The sequence below is a fragment of the Canis lupus genome, chromosome 37 (genome assembly GCF_011100685.1).
Source record: "Canis lupus familiaris isolate Mischka breed German Shepherd chromosome 37, alternate assembly UU_Cfam_GSD_1.0, whole genome shotgun sequence".
Lineage (NCBI taxonomy): Eukaryota > Metazoa > Chordata > Mammalia > Carnivora > Canidae > Canis > Canis lupus.
The window spans coordinates 9,266,607-9,294,014 of NC_049258.1; the positions used below are offsets into that span (position 1 = coordinate 9,266,607).

At 40.8% G+C, this 27,408-nt stretch overlaps 1 protein-coding gene across 8 annotated transcripts in view; it reads left to right on the forward strand.

The window, feature by feature from the left end:
- SPATS2L (spermatogenesis associated serine rich 2 like) overlaps window positions 1–27,408 on the forward strand; it is a 160,786-nt gene that overhangs the window by 4,848 nt on the left and 128,530 nt on the right. For 5 of the 8 annotated variants that reach the window (XM_038585290.1, XM_038585291.1, XM_038585283.1 and 2 more), the window contains one exon: window positions 17,320–17,369. The gene's annotated coding sequence lies outside the window, so the exon portion shown is untranslated. Of the gene's footprint in view, window positions 1–5,897; window positions 6,038–17,319; window positions 17,370–27,408 lie in introns of those variants that run through there. The other 3 variants (XM_038585285.1, XM_038585284.1, XM_038585288.1) reach the window with 2 other exon arrangements.

The following is a 27,408-nucleotide window of genomic DNA, read 5'->3' on the forward strand; positions in this document are numbered from 1 at the left end:
TGATTCTAAAGCCAGTGCCCCTTCTACTAGTTCAGATACTTTCCATACTGTACCCCCCCACACTTCAGTCCCATCTCTCCATCAGGCTCTAGTATAGTATATACTTCACAGTCTTGCCCAAATTTGACTTACCAACTTTATTTTCTACTTCTTTCCAAAATGAACCTTCTTCTCCTCCTGGTAATTGAATCTCACTGCCCTTCTAAGATGACTTTGTACCCTTTTGTTCATGCTCTGCCTTTTAGAATGCCTTTTCCTTTTCCCTCTAACCTAACAACCGTCTCCAAGTTAAAGTCAACCTGATTAGGTTACTCACTGGTTTCTTCTTCTTCTGCCCTTTTGTCTGCACCGTCCCTTTAGACCATCAGATACTCTCCTATGCTATCCCGTGCTCAGTTCTTGCTTTTCCAACCTGACGGCAAGTTCCTTGAGGGTGCTGATGTACCTCGCATGCTGCCCTTGAACCATCTACAGGGCTTTGGCACAGCAAGCTCTTGATAAGTATACCAGCAGAATCAATAGGCTGTAAGGGTGAGTTTTTTTTCTAAGTGATGGGCCTTGATATTGCCTGTGTCTTGCTCGCCATTATGTCCCCAGAGCCTAGCCTGCAGCTTGACACCTAGTCATGACCTCAATAAATATTTGTTAACATAGAAATTAATGTTGACATTGGATAAAAGGGACAGGCATTTGAAGGAGACATCTGTCAAGGAGTTTTTTCCCATTTTTCTTCCGTGGTTCTAATCAGCCTCTCCATTCATCAGCTGTGAGATTCTGAGGCCTCGGCATTTTCCAGAGTCGAGATAATGATGGAGGCAGGCAGTTGTGAGTTGGAATTAAGGAGGCTGTCGTTTTTTTAAGGTGGAGTGATGGGTCCCAGTAGTGAGCAAAAATAAAAGCATTCGGGCTTTATGCCAGTACCTTATACCTAAAACAATTAGGCTGGAGTCCTCAGTTAAGTACGAGTTCAGCTAATCAGCCATAAAATCCAAGACTGTGTTGCAGGGACTGCCCAGCACTTTTCATTTTAAAATTTCCTTGTAAATTAAAAAAAAAAAAATCATCTGGGGATCCATCCACAGATGAAAGGTAAGGTAAGGGAACGTTGCCACACCAATAATATTGTATTTGGGACAGAATTCAATTCTTTAAGCTTGCAGTTAGACTCCCTTTGTACAAGACCCTGTTTTTGCCAGGAAGGAGTTTATAGTTTTAACAGGAGAAATGACACCATGTGTCCCGAAAATGAAGGTCTAAGAGGGCGCAGAAGGGAAGATTTCTTCTTGGTAGGAAGTAGTGGGGATCTTTCTAAAGTGACAGTTGTCTGAGCTGTTTATTGAAAGATCTCAGTAGCTGTCATCGGGAATATAGGAGCAGGGGAATGGTGGCGGGGTGTGGGGTAGCGCTGGGCAGGCATTCTGGAGTTCCGACTGTAACATCTGTACTCTGTGACACTGCCACTGCTCCTAAGCTGAAACCCCGCCAGAGCTCTCCTGGGCCTTGGTGGGCTGCAGTGTTCAATAATGAAATGTAAAGGATCTACAGATCCCTGCAATAATTACTTTTGGTGCCAACTGCTGAACTGACCATGACATAAAGCACAAAATAAATCTTGTAAGCAATATAACCAGTGCATTCCTGGGTAGCATCCAACTTGCTCAGAATGCTCAAAAAGGTTTCCTGCATTATAGAAACGTGGCTGAGGATTGAAACTTTAATAGGGAGAGGTCTGGCCCTCAGCAGCCAGCCATCTGAGACACTGCCTCGTGTACCTAAGAGAGCTCAATAAATGAGCAAATATACTGTTCTGTAGAATCCTGGTTCTGATTCAGTAGAATCAATATTATCATGAGCTGTAAAACTAGGACAGATGGGTCTAAGTTTCAGGGAGACAGATTTGGGGTCAGTGTAAGAAAGGTGGCCCTGATATGGATTGTGCTAACCCCCCGCCCCATGACAAAATGTATTCGAGCACAGGCTGTAACAGGTAGCATCTCATTTAAACACATGCCTTACCTCCTTTTTTTCCCTCAAAACAGTGCTTTGAAGTACATCCCCTTATTACCCCCGTTTTACCGAAGCACAATACCCAAGCCTGGAAAGGTTGAGTAGCAAGTTAGGGGTAGAGCAGATGTCAGACATTTGAGGGTTGAGACTAAATATGTGCCGTGATGAAGAAAGGACACCAATACTGGATGGGCATTAGGATTTTTAATATACTTTTTAAAGATTTATTTATTTATTTTAGAAAAAGAGCTCAAATGAGTGAGAGTGAATGGGGAAGGGCAGCGGGGTGGGGGGAAGAGATTCCTCAAGCAGACTCTTGAGTGCCGAGCCCAGCCGGGGCCTGAGCCGAGATCAGGAGGCTGCTGCTTAACCAACTGAGCCACCCAGGCACCCCTTGGCCGTTAGGATTTTTAGGGCCCTTCCTAACACTAGGATTGGTGGTGTAATTCTCCTTAGGGATCAAGATATTGATTGTTGCAAAGCACAGATTCATCAACAGCAGCACCCAATTCTAAAAATTCAGAACAAAGTGAATAGAATCCTCACCATCGTGATAGGTATCATCTCCTGATCATCTCATTTAAACCTTGTGGTGATCTTGCAAGGTAGGAATTGCGTATCCTTTTATGAGAGAGACACAGAAGTCAGGGATGTTACATAACTTGATTGAATCTGCAGAGTTGATAAGTGGTAGAGGAATCTGTTTGGTGTCTGACTCCCCCCCCTCTCGCCCCCCAAAGCCTCGGCTCTTTTCTTATACCGCTCTGTGAGATAATTCGTGGAGATACTGAAATATTTACCTATCAGTTCAGCACAGACACTGACCGACCAGAGGGGCCACAAGCTATAAAGAACTGCTGTGGCTCTTCCGAGTAACCAAGGTGACAGAGGTAAAGCCCAAAGGTATGCGAAAGGCTTGGTCGCACACCAGACCACAGATCGGGGCTCCAGGAAACCAGTGCCTTCTGTGTTCAGCATTTATCTGATTTTATACATGATAGGTAGTACTATTTTTTTTAAGTCTTTTTATGTAATTATATTTCATTTCTATTTCTAAATAAAGAGAAATAGTTTGGCAACTAAAATGTTCTCTCTTCCTTATAAATGGTAGGTCTTCCCTCGCACCTTTTCTTCCCTTTTCTCTCTTTACTCTGCAGCTAATCTTTCTGGACACCTTCCCCTCTTGCTTCCTCTGGGACTTGGCTCTATTTTCTCTCTTTTCTTTAGGGTCTCAACCAACCTTTTCTTTCAGTGCATGAACATGTGTAAATCTCCTCGTGTTTTATAAAAACAGGAGACAAGACAAAACTTCCTTGGCCCCTTCCCTCTGGGTCTGGTTGTGTTCCATCCCGTTCCCGGTGTTAGGAGGACAGGGTCTTAGGCAGCACTGCACCTCCCCTTCTCCCTGCTCAGTCCTGGCCTCTCATGACAGCCACGTCTGACCTTCAGACTGGCAGATCCATTGTCCGGGATTCTCTTCTGAGTTTTGACCTATGTGCCTTAGAGATCCCTCTCTGCTCCTCAAATCCTTGCCCACCTGTTTTCTGAGTCACTCCTCTCTCCTGGTTTCCCCTTACAGCATATTCCTAATGTATTTTCTCTCCTGATCAATGAAACCCACTTCACCAATTTTTAAATTGGGAAGTTGTTCTAGATTCCTCCCTCTTCCTCAACCCCTACATTTCATTGATCACCAAGCCCTATAGAAACCATCTTTCTCAGCTCTGGAATCCACCCTGGCGAGAGCACCACCACCGTTACTGCTTTGGTTCGGGCCCTCATCACTTCTCTTGAGGGTCATCGCAGTGGCCCCGTAACTGGTCTCTCTGCCTCTGGCTGGCCTGCCTCCAGTGCGTTCCCCACACTGCTGCCTTTCTAAAAGGCAAATTTGATCACGACTCTCTGCTGCTTAAAATCCTCCAGCGGAGTCACTGCTTCTCCACGATAAAATCTAAGCTCCCTAGCATGGCACAAAAGCTCCTTTGTGATCTGGGCTCTCCCTTCGCGTGTGTATCAAAAAGTCTTCTCTAATGTCCTGGTCTCTGCCCTGCCCATAGCATCCTTACTAGAGGAAATGAGTTGTTACAGGAAAGCAGTGAGAGAAAAGATGGGAACAGAGAAGAGATTATAGAACCATGCTATCTAGTACTGCAGCCACTAGCTGCATGTGGCTACGGAGCACTTGAAATATAGCTAGACCACATTGAGATGTGATGTGAGAGTAAAATACACCACAGTTCAAAGACTTTTTTTTTAAAGATTTTATTTATTTATTCATGAGAGAGAGAGAGGCAAAGACACAGGCAGGGGGAGAAGCAGGCTCCATGAAGGGAGCCTGATGTGGGACTTGATCCTGGGTCTCCAGGATCATGCCCTGGGCTGAAGGCAGGTGCTAAACCATTGAGCCACGCAGGGATCGCTCCAAAGACTTTATATGAGAAAAAGTCTCATGTATGTAGACTATTTTGTTAACAAATTTAAATCTTGATTACGTACTGAAACAGTAATATTTTAGATATGTAGTTTAAATAGAATATATTATTAAAGTTAATTTCACAAATTTATTTTTACCTTTTAGAAACATGGCTACTAGAAAAACTTAAATTACCTGTGTGGCTTGCATTATGATTCTGTTGGACAGCATTGTTATAGAGCATCTCGTTCCCGGGAGGTGGATCCTATATGAGCCAAGCCCATGAACTTCTTGAATGATTAAGTCAGCCCTACAGGTATAGAGAAGCAGCAATTGCTCGGTTTCTTAAATCCAGAGATACAAAGTGCTTTAGATAAGATTCAGAATCAAACAGACAGATTGTGAAAGCTACAGCCAGGAGTCATACTTACAGTGTGCACAGAGCTGAAATCATGATTAAAGCACATCTGTCTCCCTTGGCCTACCCAGTCACCGTCAGGAGTGGGAAGCAAGGATACTTGCATGGTAGAGGGAAGATTTGAGATAGACAGGATAGGGGCAAGAAAGGGCAAGTGGAGTCACATTCCTGAGTAGCCTCCAACATTATGGCACCAGCTGGAACGACGAGAGTCTTGCCTCGGTCTCTGAGATGCCCCCATCCTGCCATTGATCCTTCCTGATGGTCTAAGACCCAGCTCCCCCACTGTCTAGCTCTAGGATTCTGAACAAACTAATGAGCCACTGGGCTCTAACAATACGTATGGCACAGAGTCATTGTGCATCAAACAAAATGACGTGCCAGGCAACCATCAGGTACTGAGGGCAGCAGTCTGTGGATCAGTTGGCCCACAAGGCTTTGAGGAAGGGCATGTAGACTGTCAGAAAGACCCAGAAGATATGTTGTGTCCCAGGAGATACGCAGAGCTTTGTGTTTTCACAGTGGAAAAGCCAACCAGTGATAGGAAACCAGAGCTTATCAGGTCGGAGCAGCAGGGAGAAACCTGGAGGTGAGGGGAAGCAACCATCACCATCATGAGAAAAATTTAGCAGGATCAGATTCCAGTGAAGTCTGATAAGCAGGGTGACTCAGCGCCCTCTCTCCTGCTCGTTTGCAGATTGTGTTCTGTTGAGCCCCCTCCAGTTCAGGGAAGAACCCCCTGAGGAGTTGTTTTTACTTGTGTCTACATATTAGGCATTTGTCTAAGATTCTCGTAAGGAGAAAGTTTCATGTGCTAAAAATAAAATTTTGAAAGTGGTGTACCCACAGAAAATGGCCACCCAGTCGGTGTTTTGCTGTGCCATCTGTAGGATCTGGGACCAGCGTAGGCCTTTGCAGGAGGGTTACAGCTCCTTGCATTCGTACCTTAGGGGCTCTCCATGGGATTGGCCCCATAGTTTGCCTTGCCCAGGCAACTTACCTAGGAAGCCATGACGCATCCTCAGTCTTGAGTAACCACATTTTCACTTTGTGCCCTAGGTTTCACTTGTCTCCTCATTCCCAAGTTCCTGCTTTGCGTTTTTGTGTAGGAAACCCAAATTGCCTTCGATGAAGGTCCGGTCATGTATCTCTGTGCCTTCTTAAGACCGTAGTTTTGCTGCTGAGCCACAAGCCCTGGGGTAAGTCCCTGCTACTCCCTTCCAGGCTTCTTCAGTACTGACACCTGCCAGCAGTGGGCAGGAAACTCACTGAGATTGACAGCCTCCCTGGACCCTGGCTGTTACCTGGTTCCAGACCCCTAACAGCAAATACTACTTACTAATGAGCTGTCCCCCTGGTCTCTGGGTCCCATTTGTATCATATGTGCAACTTGGGAAGAGAAGGGGAAGGCAAAAAGACCCGGCTGTTTTTCCTAAATTATGATACATCCTCTTCTTTGTCTCCAGTGGGAAGGCTGGTCTCACGTGTAGACGAGAAAGGTAGCAGCCTTCATGGTGTGATTTCAGAATCCGTACTACTCGAAGAGGCACTTCAAATATCAACAGCTTCTTTCCTGCTAATATGTGAAAGCTTACATCATACAAATTCTGTTCCCTTTCTTAACATCAATAGGATTTATCAGAAAAAAAGAGGACAAATTTGGTGCTTGAAAGACTTGGATTTGGTTTAGGTAATTGGCTGTCTGTATTATTTAAATTATTTAATCTTCCTGAATCTCAGTTTCCTTATATATGAAGTGAAATTAGTGATACCTACTTGTTTTGCTGTAACTAAATAAAATAAGGTATCAAGTGCCCAGCAGCCGGGGCTCAAATGCAAAGGCTAGGGAAATGGTAACTTAAATGGGTTGGACCCATGCTCCTTAGGTCGAATACTTTGATAAACCCTTCCCTGAGACTGATTAGGAAGAGAATAAGCAAACTGGGTCAAGGGGCCCAGACTTTACCCATCCAGGGGTGAAAAAGGGCCATAAGGAAGTTTCGCTCAAGGCCAGTCCTACCTAATGGTTTGCATCAGTGGAAGTATTCATCTGGGATTGAGTACAGCTTGAAGGCATGTTTACATCCTCTGCCAGGATAATATAAGAATAAACAAAGCAAGTTTTTAAATCTCTGAATAGCCAGGTGCGCTCCCGTCAAAATAAACTTTTATTTCTATTCTTTGCTGATAAATTACAAATAAAGGAAGTCACTAAAATACCCTGAAAAGGACGATTCATAGACAAATTAGACACCAGGGACAGATTTCACACTTACTTTGTTGGAGCCGTTCTTTCCTTAACTGTGGGTGTTTGGAAAGTTCTTTTGTTGTAGTCTTTGTTGCTTACAAGAAGTGGAGAAAAGCTTTAGTGTACTAAGGAAAGAATGGTTTTGATTGGAGGCAATATTGTTCTCAGTGTGGGCTTTCATATATTACAGTGATTGCTAATACATAACTGAGAAAACCCATTTATTGAAGTGCCACAAACAGCGGTGGGATAGTCTGATGTGACATACCGCCACTAATGATCGATGAGTGTTTATTATAGGATTGTGGGCAGTCTTCTAATTTTTAAGAGAGAAGTAGAAGATATTATGCTGGCTCTTGTGGCTGCTAATGTCCAGACCTAGAAAGTCTTTGTCCTTTCTGTTTACTTCCCCTGTGAAACCTGAACGGTGGGCTGGATTCAGGGCATGCACGGGGCTCCCAGCGACTTTCTCAGCTGCTGATGAAACTGAACCACCCCCCTTTGATACCGTAGCCTCAGTACAGTGTCATGTGAAAATAGTGAATGCTCAAGGAGAAAATGCAAATCAACGGCCTCAAAAGTTAAAACTAAAAGCATTACGAATATTATTTAGTGCTGGTTTGTGACATTGAATATATAAACCCATTTATTGTTTTGATAGTCCCAGAGCAAGAACTGTTTCAGCTGCAATGGCTGATATCAACTGAGGTTGCCATGACAACATTAATTTATAATTTCCAAACTTTGGGAGAATTTCACCTTCTGGACTCTTCCAGATTGCATTTAAATTTATAGCTATTTCTCATTTACCAAGGCAGGCATATTTGGATATTGCTTACATAAATGCCCCAGGACTATCTTCATGAAAGTCACTAATGTGAAATTAGAAGCATAGAGTGTGTGTTGGAAAGGCATAGTGGGTGATACGGTTTTTTTGAGTACCTCCCCCCGCCCCCAAGTGCAGGATTCCCCTCCACAGCATCCCAGTCAGCCAGCTGCCAGTTGAACCCTGCCAGGAATGAGGACTTCACAATTTTGCTATGCTGAGGAATTCTGCTGGCAGTCGCCTGCCATGCTTCTAAAGCACCTTAGATTTGGACCTTGTCTCATGTGTGGTGGATGGACCAGCACTCATTATGAGGCACAGGCAGACAAAAAATGCTAAAATCCACCTCCCTGCAGCTTCTCCGTTGACCCCCAGAGTACCACCTTCTTGTGGTAGCTCCTTCAAGTATTTGACCACAGCTCTTGGACCTCCTACTAAGAGTCTTCTCTTTTCAGGGAGACTTGGTCCCAGCTCTTTCAGCTGAGATTTCTCATCCTGTTGACCCTCCTCTGATCACCCATTGCTCTGCCCATGCCTCCCTCTGACTTCTCTAAACAGTAGGAAACAACCTCGTTCAGGGCACCCTTCTTTTATTAATCTAGTCAAATAAATGTTCTGTTGGCCTCGACTTTAAATCTAGGGCAGCACCTCGTTAGTTTATCTCCAAAGTCAAATAAAATTTCCAAGTCTTTTTTTAAACAACTACTACAAAGCCATGTCTCCCTTGCTGTGTATTTGTGCAGTTGATTGTGTGAACCTGTGTAGGTGATTTAACATTTGTCCTTATTACATATTGTCTCTTTTTGTCAAATAATTTTTCTCCTCTAACAAGACATTTTTGAATCCTGATTTTTTAAAATTTAATTTATTAATGGTACTTCTTTCACTTACTAATTACACACTTGAGAATTGCACTTTCTCTCTCATTGATCAAAAGTTGACCAGGACGGCCCTGTGACTTTTCTTTCTAAGAGACTTGGCATCAATATGTGAATTTTGTTAGTTGTTTTTTTTTTTTTTTTTTAACTAGTTTGTAGTCTTTCACTTGTGTTTCCTTTCTTCTCCCCAGGCTGTCTAAGAGAATAGAGTCAGGAAATATTTAGTGAGATGCCTCAGTAATGCTATCATTGTTGATTCACTTATTGCCAATCATAGAACCTCTATTATGAAGGGAAACAAGATTAATTTGAGGTCACTTTTAGATGATATTAATCAGGTTTTCTTTTGAAAAAATTACTAAAAGCATACCTAAATAACCTTATTTTTAATTTGATTTAAAAATAACAATTTTATAAAACAAATGCATCCCTCATCTATAATTTCAACTCACATGAACTTATTTGGTTCAAAGGAATTGCTTTTTTGTACATCATTCAGTTCTCTTTATAGAATCATTGCTCTGAAAATGAATTGGTGGTGTGACAGGAAATCACTCCTTAGGTGTCACTCCAACACATCATTATATTCACACCTTCTGGAATAGACAGTAATCAGGCTGAGGCATGTCCAAACAGTGTGCTGGTGTCTACGTAAATGGCTCTATGACAGTATCACTTAACATGACCGTGACAGAGTATGCTGATGGCATCATGTCACTAATGGATGTGTTTTCTCTAAGTGGAAAATTCTGTATTATTTGAAAAGATTTTTTTTTTTACCCTCACACAAGCTCTTTGAGGTTTTGTATTAATATCACATATCTGTCAAATATACATATGGCGCTTCCTGTACTATATTTGGTTGTATTCATATTCAGAATAGTTTTTTACATGCTTTTTACCTTGGACTCAGTGGAAAGAAAAAAATGATGTAAAAGAATAGGAGCACTGAAAAACTCACATTTTCTTTTTTAAAGAACTCTGTAAGTCCAGGAACAAACTATCACATCATCAAAATACTAGTATTTGTGTAATACTTTACATTTAACAAAATATTCTCACACCTTTCCTTCTTTGAAATTTTCTTTCTGATTGTAAAAACAACGCATACCCATTGAATTGGAATTTTTATCATTGAAATGGATAAAAAAATAATAATTAGAAGTCAGCTAAAATTTCACCACTCGGAGATTGTCATTGCAAGCAGCTGGTGTGTTTTCCTTCCAGATATATGTGTGTGTGGGGTTGAGTATGCATATGTGTATGTGTGTTTAAACTAGCCCCCTGGTAGACCTAGGAAGTTTGTATCGAAGAATTAGTGTGACCTAGTAGTTAAAAGGGCTTTGAGGGTACCTGGGGGGCTTAGTTGATTAAGTAGCCAACTCCTGATTTCAGCTCGGGTCATGATCTCAGGGTCCTGGGACCATGCCCCATGTTGAGCTCAGCACTCAGTGGGAAGTCTGCTTAAGGATTCTCTCTCCCTCTTCACCTGCCCCTTCCCCTGCTCTCTGTCTTACTCTCTCTAATAAATAAATAAATCTTTAAAAAAATAACATAAATAAAAGGGCTTTGGAATCAGACAGTTCAAGATTCCAGTGCTGGCTATGCTATTTAAGACTGTAAATTACCCAAACTATCAGAATTTCAGTTTTTCTTTCTATTAAATGAAGATGATAATAGTATGCATCTAATAGGTTTATTTTAAGAATTAATAAGACAATGCATATAAAGTACATAGTATGGTGCGTGGTTCATAGTCAATGCCCCGTAAGTATGAGTTGTTATTATTATACAGGTTTTCTCATCTATTTTCCTCACTTAAATTCTAGGAAAGCAATTTCCCTTGTCATAAAATATTATTGGAAAAATATTTGGAATGACTGCATACATTTCAATATATGAATATACTTTAATATAATCATTTTCCTATGCTTAGACCATTTCCAATTGTTCGCTATCATAAAGAGCACCAGCATTAATATCCTTTACATTATTTTTTGTGCATAGACACAGATTCAAAATGAATCACTAATGGCATTTTATAAGAGAGGTGGGGAAAAAACTAACAATTCCTTAGTGTATACTAATTTACTAGGCTGTATGCTAGTTTTTTTTACAGTAAAATTCTTGTTTATGTCTTCCACAACCCCTTTGAGGCAAATCCATTACCCCCATTTTTCAGATGAAAAAGCTCTGAGGGGAGATAAGTAGTTTGCCCAAGGTCATAGAGATAGTGGTGGTGGAGATGGTATTTGAAGCCAGCTGTCTGATTTCAAAGCTTAAGCTTTTCCATTCTGGCATGCAGCTCATGCCTATCCTTTTAAGGCTGGCGGAATGAATAGTTACCATTGTGCTTTTTACAAAATGTCACTTGGTACCACGTAAAAGATAGGACACTTGGCTGGAACTCTTGGCTTACTCAACATAGTACCTCTTGTGTGCGTATGTTCTTATATGTTTTGGAATTAAGCCTCATTAAAATAAGGTGTTAACTAAAGGCAATCAGACATTGATATGATTATTTGATGAAAGCAAACATCAGGGAAGAAAACATTTATTTAGTCAAAAATACAAAAGTCATCTTTGTTGTAGTTGTATGGACTAGGCCAGAATTACTTCTCTCCCTCGGAATCAGAGTATTTCACATAAATCAGTATAGGAATTAAGTGATAAAAACAGCCAAAGTAAATTGATGGTGTCAAAAGAAATCGTAAATTTCATTACTTTTACATTAGGGGTTGAAAGGAAAAATCTTTAGCTTTAGCTATAAGATGATGCATCAGGAAAGAGCTATAATATTTGCTCAACATGTAAGTATAGGTATAGGGGAGACATCGAATATATTGGGATAAACCCCCAAAGAATTATTTGGTGAACTGACAAGTTGTCTTTAAAAAGCCAGCCATTCGGAACATTTATCTTGGCAGCTCTCAAATCTGACTTAGAGCATGTAGTGTGGCAGTCAATTTTGTAGGAAAAATGCATAATTAATATGAAGATCAAGGTGTAGGTATTGCCAGTCAGTACCTAACACAGTTTCTTAGAACAAAGGAACAATTGAAGTTGTCTTTTAATAGGGTAATCCTGGTTTGTCATTTTGTAGGCTTCAGTTCTTACTAAAAATGAACAACAACAACAAAAAATCCTAGTAGTAAAATTTCACATTGAAGAGGTACTTTGTTGCAGAGTTTATAACCAACTATTGTCTAGTCAAGAAAACTATCTTTGCCTAAGAGAAAAAAAAAAAGAAAGCTATCTTTGGTTTTGAGTTCTTGAATTTTTATAGCCTTTGAGCTTACACATTCTTGCCTTAGAATTGTTCCAGTTCTCCTTAAGTCATTTTAGTACTTGCAAGGGATCAACAGTGTCAGCCACAGCCCCAAAACTACAAAGGTTTGGATCTTGACAGAACATGCCTACCAGCTTGACCTGTTGAGGGTATGTCCCCTGTGGCGATGTCTTAGCTGCAAAGGGCCCAACAAGTTAAATTTGGGCTCTGTATGCAATTGGTGAGTAGTCGTAATATGAACAGAGAACTGGATCTGAATCTGCAGACTGGATTCAAGATGTGGCTCCATTATGTGTTGGCTGTCTAACTTGGGGCGGAGTGCTTTACTGTCTCTGACCTGGGCTCCCTCAGCACAGAGGGCATAGAGAGGATTAAACATATTGAGCAAACCATTTGGTTAACTTAAAAGTACTTTTTATAATGAGTTTCCAAATTATTAATTAATGGCCACAGGTCATCCCTCTGGAGGAGAAGCCCATTTACCATTTAAAATATTTTCAAATGAATAATGGGAGTATTTGTAAAATGTATGTAAAAATACACCACTCCTGGGGCTAACCTCACCAGACCCTCTTAACTCTTTGCCCCTGCTTTATCCCATACTAATGGGATAGGCCCTTTCTCTGCTCTGGAAACCCCTGGTACCTTGCTTGGAGTCCCTCAAAGCTCATTCCCATGGTTCATTCCTCTGATGAGGGAAGGAAGCCCTTGGCATCAGTAGGTGATTCCTTTGAACACAGTCAAGACCTTTGTGAAAATAGGCATTTAAGATCTATTATGTTCCGAGTTAGAAGCAAAATTTTTATATTTGATATGTTATGTACCTTTCAATAAAAAAAGACTCAAAGAAAAAAAACTAGAAAGTGGAAAAACATATTCCAACTAGATTGCTTTATACAAAATTATAGGAAACTCTTTGATTATTAAAGTAATCATTGTTGCTGGAGGGAAAAAGGAAAGAGAACAAGAAGGTAAGAATTTTGACACTAGGCAGTGTCCATGCAAGCTCTTCAGAAGTCCCTCTTGGTTTTTCCTCCAGCCCTGACTATGTATGTCCTAGTTAAGGGCACAGAAACTACTTCTGAATCCAGCTGTAAGAAAGTAGCTCCCAGTCCCAGGGCTGCTGTGGGCCAACCTCTCTGCCTTTTATTGCCTCCCAGTCATGGTGGTCCTTTCTTTCAGTCCTTTAGAAGGACACAGTTTGACCATTAGCTGCCCTAGGGCTGAAGGGGACTGTAGGACTCTTACAAAGGTGTTTCTGGCAATTAATGATTGAAATGGCTCTGTGGCATTCTGCAGGGATGGGCATGTGTAAGCTGGGTGCTGGACATTTTAGACAGGCCTCCATGACCGTTGAGCAATAGGGAGCCACCTGCAGGCCAACAGATCCCCAGATGACTTGAGCATGCTAGCTGGGAATGGCTAAACCTGCTTGCTATACTCATTTTGAATCAGTTTCTAAAGTTTATCTCTCTTACACTGGAAACCATTCTGAATTTCCCCTCATTTGCTTTGGTACCACATTTTATTCAGCTCATTTCTTCATCAGCTATTCCTTGCGTGTCTATTCGATTCTAGGCACCGTGAGAGGAATAAGGAGTAATCAGACACTGAAAAGGAGAGAACATTACATACCTTGGGTGGAAAGTGAGATATGCCTCCAGAGTTGGGAAAAGGGGGAAGTTAAATCCATAATGATTTTACTTTTTTGCTGTACTTTCTACAATAAATTGTACTACATAAAAATCTATACCAATATTCATTTATGTAGCAAATCCCATTATAATGAAAATTCATGTTATCTGTGACTGGGGCAAGCATCACCAGAGCACAATACCAATACAGCAGAAGACTTTGGATGGTGCCTCGGAGGGAGCTGAAATGGGACTTGACCTATATATCAAGCTTTTCATGGTTTTGATATTTTTCATTTCCACGTGTCAACAAATACCTGACTTGATATTAAAGCCAGTTAAATCAATATTTCTTCCTGTAGTGAAGGTACAGCAACATATATCCAAGGGCAACATATCCCCAACAGCCATATTTTGTTGAGTACATATATTTTGTCATAAACCTAACTGATTGAACTACCTTCAGTGAATAGGATGAAAATATCAACATAGCTAGCATTAAAAAAAAAAAAAGAAAAGAAAAGCCATGAAAAAATCTTCTCCCTCACCCCTCATTTAAGCAATCCCATAATTTATTTTGCTTACTTTAATCATCAGGAATGACAAAATGGAAAAGATCTTGATTGTGGTAGCTGTGGTTTCTCCTTGTGCTCCAGTGGGTCTGCCTTAACCCTTCCCCCAACTTCCATCCCAACTGGAGGATTTCTGAACCAGAGCAGCATAGTAATGGGTGCAAGGGAGTCCAAGAGTTTTAGATTGTAGGGTCCTAATGATTGTGATGGAAAGGAGAGTAGGGTATATACTCATTCCTACATTTTTTTCTGAACTTGTAACTATTAGAAGATTTCTGAAAGTTACCTGTTAAAAATTCCCAGTGTTTCTATAAATAAATGGCCCGAAGTCAATTTATACACACACATTTATTTCCTGTTACCAGAGAGGGCTTACTTCCTTGCGTACCATGGAGAGAAGAGGGATTATTATTCACTGGGCTCCTACTCTGTGCTAAACACTGACAGTATCTCACCTCTAGTAGTTGTTATATCCATCTTATGTGCATCATGGGCTGCTGAGTAGTGTATCTGAGGGCACCAAACCAGAAAGGGATTTGAACCCAAGTTTGTCTGCTTCCCAAATCTGTTCACTTTTTATATCAGGTGATTTTCCATAACATAAGGATTGAAAAAACATTTTAAAAAAAATTGGTAAAGTAACACATGCTTATTATAAGGAAGTTCGGAAGGCAGAGAAATTATAAAGAAAAAGGAAAAAAAAACCAAACCACCCGTAATTCTTCACCCAGGGGTTAATCACTACTAAATTTTTAATTGTTTTCTTTACAAGCTTCAAAAAACTATCATTTATAAATTCAAGTGAGTATTGTACCTCAGAGTTGTCATCTTTGACATTTATACATGTACTCCAGCAATGTTGCTCAAAACATTTTTGGAATCTCAGGGCCAATTTAGGAACCAAACTCTCTATAGACGTCCATGCACAGGGTACTTTATCTGGATACCTATCAAAATAATACTTTTTGGGGGTACGTTCTTCCATTTTTTGCCTTCTAAATTTTTTTGCTGAAAATACTTAAGCACCCTGCAAAGAATACCGTCGTCGCTGTCTTTAAGAACCATAAACATCTTGTGCTGACTGACTTCTGTTGTGGTGGGAGACAGACTTTGCCAAAATGCTACTTCCTCCCACGTCAAAGATTGATGGACATTTTGGGGCATGTTTAAAAGTCCATATTAAACATTATATCTATAAATGTTTAATAGCTTATTTGACAACTCTTGTTATTTATTACATTGTCTCTACAACTTTGTTTGCCTTTTTAGTTTATAAAATCAAAAAATTGCTTCTGTCAAAAGTTTGAAAAGCATATTTTAAAATCCATTTCTTTTTAATGGAAGTATTACACTCACAGAATTATTATTCCCCTCCGAGGAGTTTCTGTGAAAGCAAACATGTTTAAGTGTGATGAACTGATCCTTAAATAAAGTCAGTAGCATCTTGTGTCAAAATAGATGTTTCTCAAAGAAGCAGTCACGTGTGCACTCACACACACACACACACACACACACAAAAGATTGCTACCAAAGTGGCCATTCGTATACCCTGATGAAGTCAAGAAAGTCAAAGTGTCAGACGAGTTCTCATCCCTTTGGTTTATTGCGTCCAACACTATTACTTTGAGAAAACAAACCTAATGCTCAGCCCAGGCATTTCACTGCTTGTCTGGTTTCTGCCTTATTTTTCACAGACCTTTTCACCTGCCCCCTCCACGTAACACCTCCTCCCCCAGTGTGGGACTCCAGATTTCGGATTGATGCAGAATTCACTGGGCCACCCCCAGGGTTCGGAGAGGGCAGGATGGGTGCGTGCAGCTATCCTCAGGGCTGCAGCCTTCCCTGGGCTTCAGGTTGCCAAGATCGCCGGGATAGGACTTGGGCACTATGCTCACAGGGCCTATACAAGGCGCGGGCCGGGCCTTGGGGTGCGCCCGAGCGCTGCCTGCAGTGCCTGGCTTTGTGTTCCCCGAGGTGGGCTGGAGGAATGAAGGATTAGAATATGTTCTCTCAAAAATGGACTGTTGAGAGGAGGTTAGTTAGAGTGAAAGAGGATCAGAATAGAATTGCAAATTGGGATCTCAGGGTGTAAGAGCCTCTAGGTCGGTCCCCTCCTTTAAACATGAAACCCAGAGAGGTCAGCTGACTTGGAGAAGGCCGCCAGGAGGGCTGGTGCCAGAGCCAGGCACAGTGTCCCACATCCTGACCTCCTCGCCCGTCCTTTCTGTGCTTCCTCCTTGCTGTCACTCCCCATTTGCCTCTTGGAGGTTGAGCTGACTGCAGGATCAATGACCAGAGCCCCTGCAGCCCCACACAGTGCTTAGCAGGGCATCGGGTGTCCACCAGCATTCTCGGGGAACACCTGAAGAGATTGTTGACTTAGTGAGTGACTTATGACCCTGGTACCTATCCCTGTGCCTAAGTGGTTACTAGCTAAATGGTGAGCTCCCTGGGGTTTGGTGAATATTATAGACTGTCTCTTGGAGAGCATTATAACAGTAACAATAAGAGGAGTTAACATTTGTTTGTAATAAATTAGGCAGGATATCACTGTATAGCATCCAGCTTCGGAGGCCAGATGGCCCCATGTCCCCCCTCCACCACTTACCTGGTATACTTTTATGACTTGACCTTCCAGTGCCTCATTTTCTACATCTGCAAAATGCCAATGGCAGTAGTGCCTACCTCAAGGTATTGAAGAGTCAGCCTATTTGAAGCCCTGGAGCAATGCTGGGCACTTTCTAAGCAATAAATGTTAGCTATTTGTACTTATTAAAACAGCACTGTTGTGTTTTGAATTCATTGCATGAATTATATATTACCCAGGCTTCTCAACAACTCTATGAGGAGAGGGTAATGTTAGTATACCCCATCTCACAGAGAGGTTCATCTACCTAAAAGGTAGGAAGGTTAGGAGGGACCAATTCCATGTCTGCCTGCCTCCAGATCCTGTGCTTGGGTGTGGATGTGATGGAACGGGGTGATATGGCTGCTAAATGTGAGATCTGACCTCCCAAATTAACTTTCTTCCTAGAGCATCCCGGGATCCAGGCTGCTTTCAGGAATATCTCCGTGGATTCTTGGGTAAGTAGAGATGTTCCTTCCCTTCTCTGTGTTCTCTTCCATTGCCCCTGGCCGGCTGTCCCTGCACCTGCAGCTGACTCCCAGAGGGCCTCATCACTGCCTTTGTCAGCCTCTCGGGGTCTCAACACCAGTTCTATTTACAGGGGTATAGACCGAAGGCACTCTTGATGGGGTGCAGGGCAGGGGCAGTGGCCTCACCCACATCGCCCTTCTCCACCTCCATGAGCACTTCAGTGGATTTCTTCAGAGTAGTTTCACGCATGCACAGTACTTCAGCATACCAACAGGTATTTTATAGATGCCTTGTGATGGAGAAGGGAATCATTCTTTCTACAGAAAAGAAGAATGATTTCTGGAGCCAGGCTGCCTGGCTGTCCCTCCTTGCAATGATTCTATTTTTGCTGTTGCTGCTGCTGCTGCTGCTGCTATTGAAGAACTTGCTCTGTTGCCTCTAGAAGTCTGACTTGCAGTCTTCACTGCTCACCCAGGGTTGAGTGGCAGCAGAAGGACATAGGCTTTTGAGCCAGACAACCTGGCTTTGCATCCCGCTTCGGCTGCCTAGTAATTATGCAGTATTTGCGTGTCAGCTGCTTCTCTGAGCCTTAGTGTCCTGCTCTTTGAGATGGGGATAGTTCTACCCATCTTGCAGAACTGTTGGGATATTTCTAGCCACGTGTGTAACGTGAACTGCACAAGATTGCTATTCCATTACACACTAATTATGATGATCAGTCATTAGTATTTGAATGGGTTCATCAAAAGTGTCTGCTGCACAGAAAGCATATTGTTATTTTTGATTCATTATACTTTAGCTGGAATATTTTTTATTCTTCTCCCAGTAGTCTTGCTTGTTTAAATTAATGTGCTTAGCAAGCCATATATTCATTGTGAAAAGATCATCACTGGCCCATCCGGACACTGTCAAAGGATTGTCAATTCTAAACTGAGGTAGTCCAAACGAATGAGGTCTCATTGTACCTGAATATTTCCATGAATGTTAAATCTGAACTTGACTTTTCTCTATAACCCTGAAGCTTTAGTAGTAAGATGACTGTAACTTTTCGAAAAGAACCATTAACATTGGTGGGAATTGGAATTTTTCCATGAGTGGACTAGAATAAGTTTACTTCCTCATATCTGAAATCTGAATCACCACTGAAAACACTTTGTTTATAGTTGTTCAAAGAGAATTATTATGGAAACTACTGGCTGGATTCCTTCTCTCTCTCTCTCTCTCTCCCTCCCTCTCTGTCTCACACACACGCACATGCACACACACACACACACACACACACCTGCTGCTTAGTTTTTCTTTGAGTTAGGCCACTGAAGAGTTACTGTGTAAATTCTGGCAGCCTTCTCCCCATCAGACAAGCAAGGGCACAATCAATTACTGTTTTCTTGGAACGTACCAAATAATCAGAAACTCTGATTATTCTGCTGGAAGGCAACAAACAGCTTGATGGAAAGATATACCAATTGAAAACAATTCTGATCATATTTTTGTCAGGAGAATGAGATGCCTCCAGCTGTCTGTCACTAATCATATTAGAGGTGGAAAGCAGGAATGTTTTGGCCTGCAAAAGATTACTCCAATCGCATGTTGGAACACTACTTTTACTGGCTGCTTATCCCAGAACAGTAACATTGGACATCCATTCTGTAACTCGTCTTGCCAGTTGGTCTGTAGTCTCAAACATATGTCACATGAGCACACTTAAGGAATTTTCTAATTACAGTTCAAAGGCTTTTCTTTTATCTTTTTATGCCCGCTCTGTACACATCGCTGATTGAAATGATTTCTCCCTTAGCATAATCCTATTGCCAGCAGTTACAAAAGAGTAGGGAGATGGCAAAGGAAACCCACAATAACTGGAGAGGTGTCCGAATTCAATTAAGAAGAGGCCTCTCCCATGTGGATGCATAAGCCATATAAATCCATTTTAATTGTGAGCTTGTGGTACTTATCTGGTCATGTTTATTTTGGATGAAAGTGCCAAAGCTGGATATAGACCAGAACTCCAGATCTTTGAGCTCTGATGACTAATTTGGGTATGCATTGAATCCCTTAATTCATTTCTTAATTAGTTCTCCCAGAGTTAGAGTTGCTTGGTTACAATCATTTTCACAAAATTTTCATAAATCAAAACAAATGTACATGGATTTTTTTTTCCCTCCTATTGGTTCACATGTTTTGCTCTGGTTTTGTTGGTATCAAAATAAACAACAATGCCAGCAGTGATGACAATCAAACCAGTATGTTGCCAGGCATGTCTTAGAGTATGGACTGAGACACCAATTGGTTATACCTAACTCAACCACTTACTGCCGTGGACCTTGGTCAAGTCACTTTCCTGTCTGTACCTCATTTCCTTTTGTAATTGGGAAGAATAATAGTACCTATCTTAAGGATTGTTTTGAGGATGAAAATAGCATTGCATATATGAACTAATTTGCAGAAAGTACCTGGCACTATAATAAATATGTTTGTTACTATGCTTTTTGTCAGTAAGATAATGAGAGACTGATGAGCAGAACAGTTTTGCTGGTTCCACAATATTGTCATCTAAGTATGTTCTGTCCCACTTATGCAATCCATTGGAGATCATTCATGATGGTTATGAAACATTGGAAACTCTAAAGTTGGAATTAATCTCTTATTTGCATTCCTCAGTTTGGCTACAGGATTAACATTTTGGCTTTTCATGCTTGATCAATATGAGTGTTAACTTGAACCCTTTCGGTGCAAAATTCCCTTTAAGATTTGAATGAGCATTTTGTAGATACAATGTTGGCCCTCATGAAAAGGAAAATTATGATCACAATATGTAAAAAATGTGGGGAGGGGTCTTGAGAGAATTGGCTTCAATAAATTCACTGGAAATTTTCAAACTGTTTTTAACAGCGTTAAATGGATTTAATATCGTGGTTCAGATTTAATGATTGTGCAGGAGTGAAAATCCAGGGAAAAATAAATTTAGTAATTTAATGAGCTTTCATCTTGGCTTCAGAAGAGTTAGTTAATATTAAAATTGATTTGCAAGAGATGCACTAGAATTACCTTCCCTTAGGTGTATTTTGTTTTTGGGGGGTTTTGATTTGCAATCTGTAGTGATCTCTATTGTCTTTTCTTTTTTAAAAAATAAGTTTAAAAAAAATAACATAAATGTATGTTTCAGATGTATAGTTTTAGAATTTGCCATCAGTATACGCTACAAAGTGTAGTGTTACAAGTCTAGTTACCATCCATCGCTGTACAGTTGACCCCCGTCATCCATTTCACCCACTCCAACCCTCTTCCCCTCTGTTAAGCATTTGTCTGTCCTCTATATCTGTGAGCTTGTTTGGGCTTATTTTATTTGTTCTTCTGTTTTATTTTTTTAGAGTCCACATATGAGTGAAGTCATATGATATTTATCCGTCTCCATTTGACTTATTTTGCTTTGCATAATACCCTCAAGGTCCATCTCCGATGTTGCAAATGGCAAGATTTCATTCTTTTTTATGGCTGAGTAGCATTCCATTGTGTCAAAAGACCACATCTTCTTTATCCATTCATCTATTCACAGACACATGAATTGTTTCCATATCTTGGCTATCGTAAATAATGCTTCAGTGAACATAAGGAAAAAACTTTTTAAAGGAAAAAATTAAATAGAACTGCCATATGACCCAGCTGTTCCATTTCTGGGTATTTTTCCAAAGAATACAAAAATACTAATTTGAAAAGATAAGATGCACCCTTATGTTCACTGCAGCATTTTTTGAGGAACCTCCATACTGCTTTCCACAGTGGCCGCACCAATTTACATTCCCACCAGCAGTGCACAAGGGCTTCTTTTTCTCTGTATCCTCTCCAACACTTGTTATTTTTTTGTCTTTTTGATAATCACCATTCTAACAGGTGTTAGGTGATATGTCATCATGGTTTTGAAATGCATTTCCCTGATAATTAGTGATATCGAGCATCCTTTCATGTGCCTGTTGGCTGTTTGTCCTTTTGGAGAAATCTATTCCGATCCTATGCCCATTTTTTAATTGAGTTGTTTGTTTTCTGTTGTTCAGTGATATGAATTCTTTATGCATTTGGGATATTAACCTCTTATTGGATATATGGTTTGCAAATATCTTTTCCCATTCAGTATGTTGCCTTTTCATTTTAGCAGTGGTTTCTTTTGCTGTGTAGAAGTTTTTTACTCTGATGTAGTCCCATTTATTTTTGCTTTTGTTTCCATTGCCTTTGGAGTCGGGCCCACAAAGATGCCGCTAATACTGATGTCAAGGAGCTTACCACCTATGTTTTCTTCTAGGAATTTTATGATTTCAGGTATTACATTCAAGTCTTTCATCCATTTTGAATTAATTTTTGCATATGGTTTATTTTTTATTTTTTATTTTTTTAATTTTTATTTATTTATGATAGTCACACACACAGAGAGAGAGAGAGGCAGAGACATAGGCAGAGGGAGAAGCAGGCTCCATGCACCGGGAGCCCGACGTGGGATTCGATCCCGGGTCTCCAGGATCGTGCCCTGGGCCAAAGGCAGGTGCTAAACCGCTCACCACCTAGGGATCCCTGCATATGGTTTAAGATAGTAGTCTAGTTTCACTCTTTTGAATGTGACTATCCAGTTTTCCCAAAACCATTTATGGAAGAAACTGTCCTTTCTCCATTGTATGTTCTTGGCTCCTTTGTCATAAACTAATTGTCCTTATATGTGTAGGTTTATTTCTGGGCTCTCAGTTCTGTACCATTGATCTGTCTACCTGTTTTTGTACCAATACCATACTGTTTTGATTACTGTAGCTTTGTAGTATAATTTGAAATAAGGCACCATGATTAGTTTTTTTAAACTATGATAGGACCTAGCAGTTCCACTTTGTGCACAGATGCACATGCATATGTGTATATATTCTGCAGAAATGTAAACCCTTGTGCATCCAGACACAGGTGTGAAGTGCTCTTAGTAGCATTGTTTATATTCATCTCAAGTGAGAAACATCCAGAATATCTATCAGTAACAGAATGGCTGAATATATTGTGATATAATAGTAAGATGGAATACTATGCATCAGTGAAAAGGAATAGACTAGAGCTACACACAATAGCACAGATGGATCTTATAGACAGGATGTTGGAAGGAAAAAGATACAAAAGAATATATAACAATCTTATTCTGTTTATATGAAATATGAAAACAGACAAAACTGCACTCTGTTGCCAAGGGGGGCATACATAAGTAGCTAAAACTATAAAGAGAAGTAAGGAATTTATTACTGAAAGAATGAGGATAGTGGTTACCTCTTAGGGGAGGGTGTGCTAGGGAAGGAAAGGACCTGGAGGGCCTGTGGGAATGCTGGCACAGGTCCTGTTTTTTTTTTTTTTTTCTCCACAGGTCCTGTTTTTTGACTGGTCTGGTAATTACATGGATAATATGCAGCACATTGCATCAAACATTAATATTTTATGTGTTTCTCAGCCTGAGTTATAGTTCATAATTTTAGAAGTTTTTAAAATGCAAAATAACTTTCTTTGTGCCCTGAGTTGGTTTGTCCTTGTCCTCCAGAGTGTTAGGCCTGTCATTGTAAGATGCCCTGGAAATAAACTATTGCCTTGTTGCATGGAAAAGTGGACTCCAAAGCGGGATGTCGACCGTGGGGACCTCTTGAGAAGATGCATTTGAGTGGAAAAGAAATTGATTAGAACCTACATTTACATTCATTTTATTTTCATAAAACATTGTGATAACTGCTGGTGACTATACTGATACTGACATAATCCCTAGGTCCACAAATCGAGTGGTCAGTTATCACCTGGAGAGAGGGAGGCAAGGCCAGGCCCTTCATAGCGGCTTCCCCACTGGTTCCTCGACTTAGGTTTTTTTGCGAAATATATTGTGCCTGGTTAACTGGATTTACAAATTTTATATTTTAGTTTTAATGAATCCTCACAAACTAACAGAATCTTTAAAAGATTCTGTAAGGAATTTCATATTCTTTTGAAAATGGCAGAGTTTAACATGAACTCTCTGTCAGGCACATTGTGAAGTAATGACCGTGACCCTTGAATCAGATCTTGCAAGAAGCTGGCTGTGAAAATTCTAAATTATCTGGGAGACCTATGGATTTATGTCTACTGTGGTTAATTAATCCTTGACCTTGTCCTATGTATATTTGCCTGGAGGTAGTCATGGTTAGCAAAGCTGTCCTTTTCTATTTTGTTCATGTTATTCAAGGTATATAACATGTTAACATAATAATATAGGTATATGAATTGCAATTAAATAATCACACATATTTGGGGATACATGTTGGAAACATCTTGAACACCCCTGCTATGTAGCTCAAAGGATACACCCTGCTAATAGTTAAAATATGTAGAAGATGGTAAATTTGCTACCCATATCAAAAGGAGGCACCTCTCAGCCCTAATGTTTTTTTATTGGCAAATATAAACACTAAGGCAATAGTTTATATATTTTACTTGATTAAAACTTTTCTCAGGAGTGGGAGAGATGAAAAGACATGCACACACACTCAGAATAGTTCTGTTTTTCTGTTTTGTTTGTATTCTCTGTACAAACATATCATTTTAATTTTTTTAAGATTTTATTTTATTTATTCATGAGAGACAGAGAGAGAGAGAGGCAGAGACACAAGCATAGGGAGAAGCAGGCCCCATGCAGGGAGCCCAACGTGGGACTCGATCCCCCGTCTCCAGGATCACACCCCGGATGAAAGCAGCACTAAACTGCTGAGCCACTGGGGCTGCCCACAAACATATTCTTTTAATTACGGGTTTTGTATGTTAACAAATAAAAAAAGTTGAATACCATCAGGTAGGCTTCCCCAAAGCCAAAGTAATAGAATGTACTAGATGGCACATGCATCAAGGCTGCAATGGGAAGGGCACTCTCCACCAGCCGTCAGTAGGCATGGGTTCTCAGCCTGGTTCTTGCCACTTGCCAGCAGCCAGGCCACAGCACACAGCACACACCTCTCTGAGCTACATTGCCTTTTCTCCATTGTGAGGGTGATAATAGCAACCCTTCTTCAACCCTTACGGGAATCACATACGAGAGCATCTGAAAATGTAGGGTTTCCTACAAATGTGATGAATTATGATCGTGTCCCTTTTCTTCTCCTTTAACAAAATGTACCTCTTTATTGAAGTGGTGATGTCCTTAACCTACCAGTTTCTTTGGTTGGAAGACACAGAAACTGACTGATTAGCTTAAACAAACAAACAAAACCCCAATCATTTTCAATATTTCTTATTGGGAGTATCCTGGGGCATCTCACCATCTTGAAGGAAGGGTGGAGCCATGAGCTACATGAAGGTTTGCAAGCAAGGAAGCTCTGGCCATCAGTGTCTGTCTTCTCCAAGATACTGCTATTTATGTGACCAAGCACTGATGACTTTCACCCTCTGTGTTTCATAGTTCCAAGTTTGAGGCCCTTGGAAGAGAGAATCTTAATTTGTCCAACTTAGGTTGATTGACAACTTTTGACCAGTCAGCCTTGGGTGAGGGGACAGGGTCACCGAGTATAGACAGCATTCCTGGGAGGGCTAGTCCCGCATACCCTGGGCCATTCCAGAAAATCAGGGATCCCTGTGAGCTTCTACCTACATTCGTGTTATTAGTATTAGTGTTCCAATAATTGCTAATGACTCGACTTTCTTTAAAGAATTTACATTAAAAGCTTCAGATATAAATACAGAATTATGTGAGTGATTTCTTCAGTAAATGTCAACATACTGACCTGAGCCCCAGCTGCTTCTCATGCTCTTCTTTAGGTGTACACTGAACTTGAAATCACTTTCATTGTTGTGGAAATTTCTGTGTAGGTCCCAAGGGGCATCCTTTTGCTCAGGCTGCTTCTCCAGGGTTTGACTCTGTGTCTCCCTTAGCTGCTGCTTGACCTCTTGTTAGAAGGTATTAAATACACGTTAGCGTTCCTAATGCTGACATTCCCTTCACTGACAGCCCGACTTGCCCTAACATTTTATGGCAAAGTGTAAAGATGGGAAGAGAAGTGCACAGAGTCTGTGTACTACAGATGTGTTGTCCCACTCTTAAAGGATCACAACTTTTTTCTCTTGGTAGCCTCTTAAAGTATATTTGAGTATATCCCAGCCATTCCTCACACGAGACAGGTATCTGATAAGTAGCATTTGTCCCACCAAGGCTTAGGCAATTCTTTGTAATGTTTCAAGAATGGAAATGATAAAAACATTTATATGCCTGAAAAAGTGATAACAATCTTCCAAAACAAGCTACCCATCACTTTCAAATATTGCCCTGACAGGTCCTAAATAGGATATTGTTTCATTTGGATCATTCACCATAAAGCATTGAGAGTTCTGAAATTCTTTGTCTTTCAAGCACATATACATCCAAAATCACCACAGTTTTTATTGTTAATACAAAGGGACATATTCCTCCCCTAAAGAAGTTTCTTTCTTAGTTAGAGAACGCATGCCACGAAAGACGGAGAGACAGTAAAGCAGTCACCATTTACTTAGCCTCCATCGTCCAAAGTGCTGAGTTACAACACAATCTACAGTATGCATTCTTTCTTACCAATTCCCAATATATTACCAACCAAGTGCCTCCCTGGTTACAAGGATGATTTATTATTCGTCATATTTTAAGTGCTGAGCCACGAAATGTTAAACTTGTATTGGCAGCTGTTGTCTAAAGGTTTGCAGGTGCCCTGTCTAATGCTTTGAAAATCTAGCATTAGCAATAAATCACAGCATACATAATTTTTCAATAAAGTAATGGAAAGGATTTTGCATTCTGGTTCCTCTAAGCTTTGGTATTTGGAAGTTACGTGGGAAATTCAAGTCAAGGGGTAAAACATTCTCAGGCTTTAACCCTTGAACTTTGGGGCAGCCATAGTCAATAGCAAAAGCATCTTGGTAGCTTTGTTCTCCTAACCCTGAGATCTCTTGGCTCTGGGAACTGACAGAGTGCCAAGTATAGGCCTGATTGCATTCCTTGTTACTGAGGAAAACAGTCAAAGGAATTTTCACTTTCTTTTCAAGGGGGTACCTTGGGCATTAACATTTTCCGGAATAGTGAAATTGTCTGTAAGACTTTTGCCAAGCTTGCTGAAAAGAGCGCTTCAAGAGGGCTCTGGCAGCCAATTAAGAGGACATGTGTTGCTTACCTAGAGTGACAAAGAGTTAGGGAGATTAAATCAGAGAAGTAGGAGAGATGTGGCTTTGTCCTCTGGGAGCTTGCACTCTGATTAACGAGCCCATGTCCTCTTTTCATCTTCTTTCTCTGTGGTTGGCTCAATGATTTACTAAGAGTGCATGCCATATTCATGGCCCCGTAAGAGACCACCGACCATCCAAATGTAAACTCTCTTCACAGTATCCCCAGTGCTGTGCCCCTTGCCTGGTACATAGGGATCTTTAATTAGTGTTTGTTGAAAGAAGGAATATGTTCTGGCAGTTGTTTCTGCGATTGACATATTGATGAATTAATCACATGTTGGGCCCAGATATACTCGGGACCAGATAAACTCTGATCAAAGAATCAGTGCCCAACTCTAGTAGATTGGGATCTTCCAACCCATGGAGCTAACATTCTAGTAGAGGAGCCAGACAGTGAATAAACACAGCAAAACCCGCAAATGATAAGGGCTACAAAAGACCTCAGCAGGGTGAGTGCTGTGATGAGGACTAAGGGATCTGAGAAACCAAAATCTAGAATAATGTAAACACTCAGTGATAGGGAAGGAATTGATACAAGTTTCCAGAAGGCTTAGTTTACTCGAGTAGTTAACATATCCAAAGAAAAGGTTTCAGCTGATCGCAGCATTTCTTAATGTAAATAGGTTCGCAGAGTTGTCACCATGCTGGCAGTGGGAGTTTCTACTTTACGGAATTTTGCTTTAACCCATCAGTTGATTAGGGCCTGGTGCCAAGGCCAAGGGTCAGCTCTCTGCTTCACTTCCCTCCTCCAGGCTGCAGCTTCTCGCCCAGAGCCAGGCAGCTGTCTCCCAAATGTACCCTGTCAGTCAC